This window comes from Dermacentor silvarum, chromosome 6, assembly GCF_013339745.2.
Source record: "Dermacentor silvarum isolate Dsil-2018 chromosome 6, BIME_Dsil_1.4, whole genome shotgun sequence".
Taxonomy (NCBI): Eukaryota; Metazoa; Arthropoda; class Arachnida; order Ixodida; family Ixodidae; genus Dermacentor; species Dermacentor silvarum.
In genome coordinates, this window is record NC_051159.1 from 142,637,581 (window position 1) to 142,643,453 (window position 5,873).

The window sequence follows — 5,873 nt, forward strand, 5'->3', positions numbered from 1 at the left end:
GAGGGTTGTCATGGCACATTATGGCACTCTGCACAGTGCCTGCCATGCTGGCTTCGAGACTGCGGAGCTTCAGGGTCTGTCTTCAGCGGCTGCGACCGCATTCCTATTAAATTGAGACGAACAGGCGCTCGTGAGCGCAGATTTTGCGGTCGCATCAGCAAACCAAAATCGAAAGGAAACTATGCAAGTTTCAACGGAGCTCTTACCCATATTCGTATATCATCTGATGCGCCGTCCTTCATTGCCCGATGCTGCTAAATGGCTTCTGGTGATTATTATTATTATTATTAAGTAGTAGTTGTAGTATGTTGCAGACTACTACTACTTCTACTACTAATACTACTATTCCCGCTATTGGAAAGGGCCGAACTTCAGGCATGCCTCGACTACATTCACTGGACCCTAATACCATCAGACTGCCCCGCAGAGATTTGACCCTTCTATGGAGGCTATTGTTGCGCGTAGCATTCACCAATGTCCACGCCTTCCTCATAGGAATGGCCGACACCACCTGCAGCCGTGATCATTGCGGTGAAGAGGAAACCATGAGCCATGCTCTGTGCCAGTGTCCGTAGTCTTACGCACAGAGATGCTCGCTTGCCGCTAGGCTCAACAAGTTAGACGACCAAACTCTGTCGAAAAATATTATACTCCAACAAAGACGTGACTGTATATCATATACAAAGACTGCATTGTTATGCTTATTGAGGATCACTGGACTCATTAAACACATATAGTACTTCCTGTCCTTTTTTTTCTCTTCTGTCTCCTTCCTTCCTTTTAGCCTCGTTTTCCAACCCATGGGCAGGGTAGCAAACGGATACTTGCTTCTGGTTAACCTCTCTGCTTTTCCTCTCTCTCTCTCTGTCTTTCTAATAACCACGCTTTTTACACATGCATCCGGCAGATGAACTGTATTAAAAGCACCCTGATATTCCACTAGAACTATCACAAACGATTCTTTCTGGTTGCGCATCTTCAAGGCCAGGCAAGAACCCCAATTTATATTTTCCCGAACGTAAAGGGGACTACCAAGACGCTCACAGTATTAGTCACGTGTTAGTACAGTGTATGTTATATTGATGCTTTTCGCTCGCCATATCTAGCACATTTTCCATTTCCCTTGGCCGTACACAATCTTGCGGTGGCAACAACGTTTACATTCCACCGCACTGGCGCGTAAGCAAAAACCACGTGGTGTAAACAAAGCCACGCTTCGTTTATACTACTTGTAAATGCGACGCATCACTGCCCACTATAGCGCTCACACGCTTCAGTACGTCGTTGCTGCTGCTAATGAAGAGCCAGGGCCTGCAGAAAAACCTGCTCATGCTTATCGACGACACCATACCTTCTGATGTCTGCAGATGGCTCTTTTTGTGGTAGATAGACTTTGCTTTAGTGTAAATTACTTGCCGAGCTTTCAAAGGCTTTATTCTTATTTTACTTAATTGTCACGATTAACTGTTCATCGCGCGTTTCAGCTTTGCGAATGGAGCATGATGCCAGGCGATCAGTAATGAACAGTACTTGTGCTTTCCTGGTAAATATAAGTAATACTGAGCATCTTAGTCTTTCCGAACGTGGCATATTCCGAGAAGCAGAGAGCAGCTCATCGGAGCTGTACACTAAGAGAGGTAAGGGAAAGTAAGGATAGAGCTTAGAAGAGAGCCAGCAGTAGGCCTAACCAGAGACAGTTCTGTTTGGATACCATTTAATTACTCGAAAGCGAAAGGGACAGAGACAGAAAGGGAAAGGGACAGATCTATCATCATCATCATCATCATCATCATCAGCCTATATTTAAGTCCACTGCAGGACGAAGGCCCGGTCCCCCGCTTATCTAATGGTCCACCGGTTACTCTAATGGTCCACCGGTTATCCATCCTACGCATTACATGGCTTGCCAGGCTTCATTTTTCCCTCTTGATGTCAACTAGAATATCGGCTATCCCCGTTTGCTCTCTGATCCACACCGCTCTCTTCCTGTCTCTTAACGTTAGGTCTTAACATGTTTCGTTCCATCGCTCTTTGTGCGGTCTTAACTTGTTCTAGAGCTTCTTAGTTAACCTCCAAGTTTTTGCCCCATATGTTAGCACCGGTAGAATGCAGTGATTGTACACTTTCCTTTTCAACGACAGTGGTAAGCTCCCAGTCAGGATTTGGTAATGCCTGCCGTATGCACTCCAACCCAATTTTATTCTTCTGTAAATTTCTTTCTCGTGATCAGGGTCCCCTGTGAGTAATTGACCTAGATAAACGTACTCCTTTACACACTCTAGAGGCTGACTGGCGATCCTGAATTCTTGTTCCCTTGCCAGGCTATTGAACATTATCTTTGTCTTCTGCATATTCATCTTCAAGCCAATTCTTACACTTTCTCGATTAAGGTCCTCAATCATTTGCTGTAATTCGTCTCCATTGTTACTGAATAGGACAATGTCATCTGCAAACCGAAGGTTGCTTAGGTATTCGCCGTTGATCCTCACTCCTAAGCCTTCCCAGTCTAAGAGCTTGAATACTTCTTCTAAGCATGCAGTGAATAGCATTAGAGAGATTGTGTCTCCTTGCCTGACCCCTTTCTTGATAGGTAACTTTCTACTTTTCTTGTGGAGAACCAAGGTAGCTGTGGAATCTGATCTGTGGGTATTTAAGCCGGTGGTTCTTCCATAATAAAAATCAGTTGTTAGAAAGCGTTCGTCCTTGTGTCTCCTTCTTCTTCGTCCCTGTTTGTTTGCGCACAAAAATTAAGAAAATGCTTTCAATGGTTTATTTTTTTTCTGTAAAAGAAAAGAGCAGCCACAAAAAGCTACTGCACCGAGTAGCTTGGCGATGGTGCAGTAGTACCAATTGACAGCGACGGACAGTTAGCAGAACAAAAGTAGAACGCGCAGTACGGATGCTACATGGATGATTTGAAACTTTGAGAACACAGAACTGGGAAGGAAACCTTTATGCCTAACAAGAAATTATAGCAAAATGAAACAGCTTATACACCAATGTATAAAGCGGCTATGTAATACGTTCACCAATCAAACAGAGGCGGGGCCCTCTAAGCGTGTGTGTGTTTTTGTTTTTTTTACATATGAGACAGAGATGGACACTCCCTAATCGCAAGCACGACCACTGAGTATCATCGCACGTTATGAGCCGTAGTTTACAAAGCAGCCGCCGACAAGAGCCTAAGAAGCTGACTTATTACTGGAGAGGTTAGGCTACATACTGCTGTAAGGGCTTGCCGCAAGACTTGGAATGTGTATGATAAGAAATAGAAGAAAAGTATCGGAAAAGTTCACGCGTACGCACACACACAAACCCGTGTACACATGAACTGCAGGAAACTTGCGCAGCTTTTTTAGTGGCCAATGCCGCAGTCACGATCGAATCGCCTGTGTGAGCTCGGTTTCTCTGAGGTTTCGAGCTCACACAGGCGTGGCTCAAGAACTTCTCCCTGTTGTAAACATGTCTTCTGACCTACGTTTATGGCGTATTTAGCACATTTAAGTTTCAGGTTGTTTGCAACGCAAATAACATGGTCCAAGTCCTCGTCAACAGACGAACGCGATGTATAAGCACGACGTGAGAAAGTGAAGAAGCTAATTAGTGGCTTTCACGGCATACCTACATTGTGACCAGTGAACTAGCACTTTTTTCCGGTGATGTTCAATGATCGCATATGTCAGCCACGGCGTGCAGCAGTTACATCTCTGGGCCACAGGTACAAATGAGCTGACTGAAAGTCACATCCCATCCACAGGTATCGCAGCCAGTGCCCTCAACATTGCTGTAGGAAATTGACACGAGTCGTAGAATGCAACGTAGAAACACAGTCGGCACTGTGGGATGTGTTCATGTGGTGGTGACCTTTAGATATAGTAGAAACAAAACTGCGAACAAGAGAACAGAGGTCATGAGAGAAAAATTGTCACATGTTGTTTCGTCTACCCGCAGGCCACAGTATAGTCACTTCGTGTATTTCCAGTTTTATGAGCAAAACAATATTGTACGGATGTATTAACTTTACTTATAAGCAAAAAAATCATGAGCCATTCCACTCTGTGAAGGTGGATGACAATCGACGCTGTTTAGCACACGACACAGAGGTGACAGAAAATTTTTAACAAAGGTGCGAACACATTTACTGCCTTGGTCGGTGGTCATCGTGACGATAGGTACGCACACACATTCTCGTATTACCTCTGTTATTATTACGTTATTTTCCATCATATTCGCGTACAGTCTGGCCACCCAAGGAGCAACGCGCCTACGAAGAGCGACGGCAGGAACCGAGACGTGAATGCAATCGTCGCCGGCGGGCGGCAAACACCACCGAGGAAGGTCGTGCACAATACGCCAATCGCATGCAGGACGTCACTCTTCGTAGGCGCACTGGTCCTCTGGAGTCCGGACTACATGCGGCATGCCCATTACAACGACAAAAGAGAAGTGAAATTCAAAATGGAGAACGGCAACTTGTCTTTGTGGTTTTTCATATACATTCGCGTAGACGACGGGACCGCCACCCCGAGGAGCCGGAGGAAACAAGACAAGCGTGACGTTTCGACAGCACCGCTACCGCGCGAGAGTGGAAGGTAAGTAACATTGATACGCAAGCGCTTGGAACACCGACAACGAGAGGCCGGTGCGAACGTAGACATGGCCGAAGCGGGTCGCACGCCAGGAAGTCTTTGAGAAACCTTTATTATCTACCTGGGAGTCTACTAATCTTTTGCTACTATATTAAAATAGAAGGGTTGGAAACGGGGACAGCTAATAATAACGTATAATTGAACCACCTTTGCTGCATACGCTTATTGACAAGGCTCAGTCCAGGCTCTGTACAAGGGGTAACAATTCCTTTCAGGCACAAATACTTCAAGGTAACAATTTTCGTGCCCTATTTGGGATAAGCCGGACTATTTAGGACCGCAGCCGCGGTCTAGCGGTTAGGGCGTCCACCTCGGTGGCATAAAGTGGTTCGTTCGAAACCCGCCTCCAGAGATTCAGCCGCTAAAAACGGATACAGGAGTGACGCTGGCCTGGTGCGCCCGGCTTTCCTTCTGGGATGTCCGTTTGGAAGATGCCTCGTAAACCCCGCTTTGGACTTGTTATATAGCAGTTTCGAACAGTTAAAGCCCGAGAACTGGCTACTCGAGACGTGATACTGCTGTCAAGTGGTTCATAGGTTCTCACAGGTACCTCCGCAGTCCATGGCTTTGGGTGGTCGTTCGTACCCTGGCTTCGTCTAGCGCCGCGCGCCAAAGGATTTCTTTAACCATGAAGTTATCAACGCTCTCACATCAGAATCCAATGCAGGAATATCTGCTGGTGTTGTCTGACAAGAAAAAAAGAAGAAAAGGAAGGATTCCTGCCGGTCCCATGCCGGCAATCTCCCATCAGGTGGGTGTCCTTCCTAAACGTTGAGTTCCTCCCGTATTGGCCGAACACCTGGTCGGTAGCACGCTAGTACCTATTTCACCAGCAGCTATTGTCGGCCTCCTACTACCGCGGTGGCTGCTTTACCAAAATTTTGCCTGTGATTGGACAAGGGGCGCCCAGAGACCTTTTAAATCTCCGTAGAGCCCCTTTCGAGATGACAACGTCCATTTATTATAATTGTCGCCCTCGTGATCTCCACAAATGACAAATGAAGCTCTTGAGCGGTAGCGCTGCCTGAAGTTCCACCGCTTTCGGACTTCCCGCGCTACACTGACGGCGCAGCTGCGAGCAGACGGGGCTCTAATTGTGTTGTTACAGCTGCCGACAAGGGACCCCGCCACCGACGTCGAGACCTCGGAGGCTCTCTGCGTCATCCGGGACGCCCGCACACCGCTAGTGTTTCTTTCGTTGTTCGCCTCCGGACCAGCAGCTGT

At 46.8% G+C, this 5,873-nt stretch overlaps 1 protein-coding gene across 2 annotated transcripts in view; it reads right to left on the reverse strand.

The window, feature by feature from the left end:
- The window catches only part of LOC119456114 (uncharacterized), a 99,796-nt gene that overhangs the window by 28,157 nt on the left and 65,766 nt on the right, over positions 1-5,873 (reverse strand). The gene's annotated exons all lie outside the window — the stretch shown is intronic.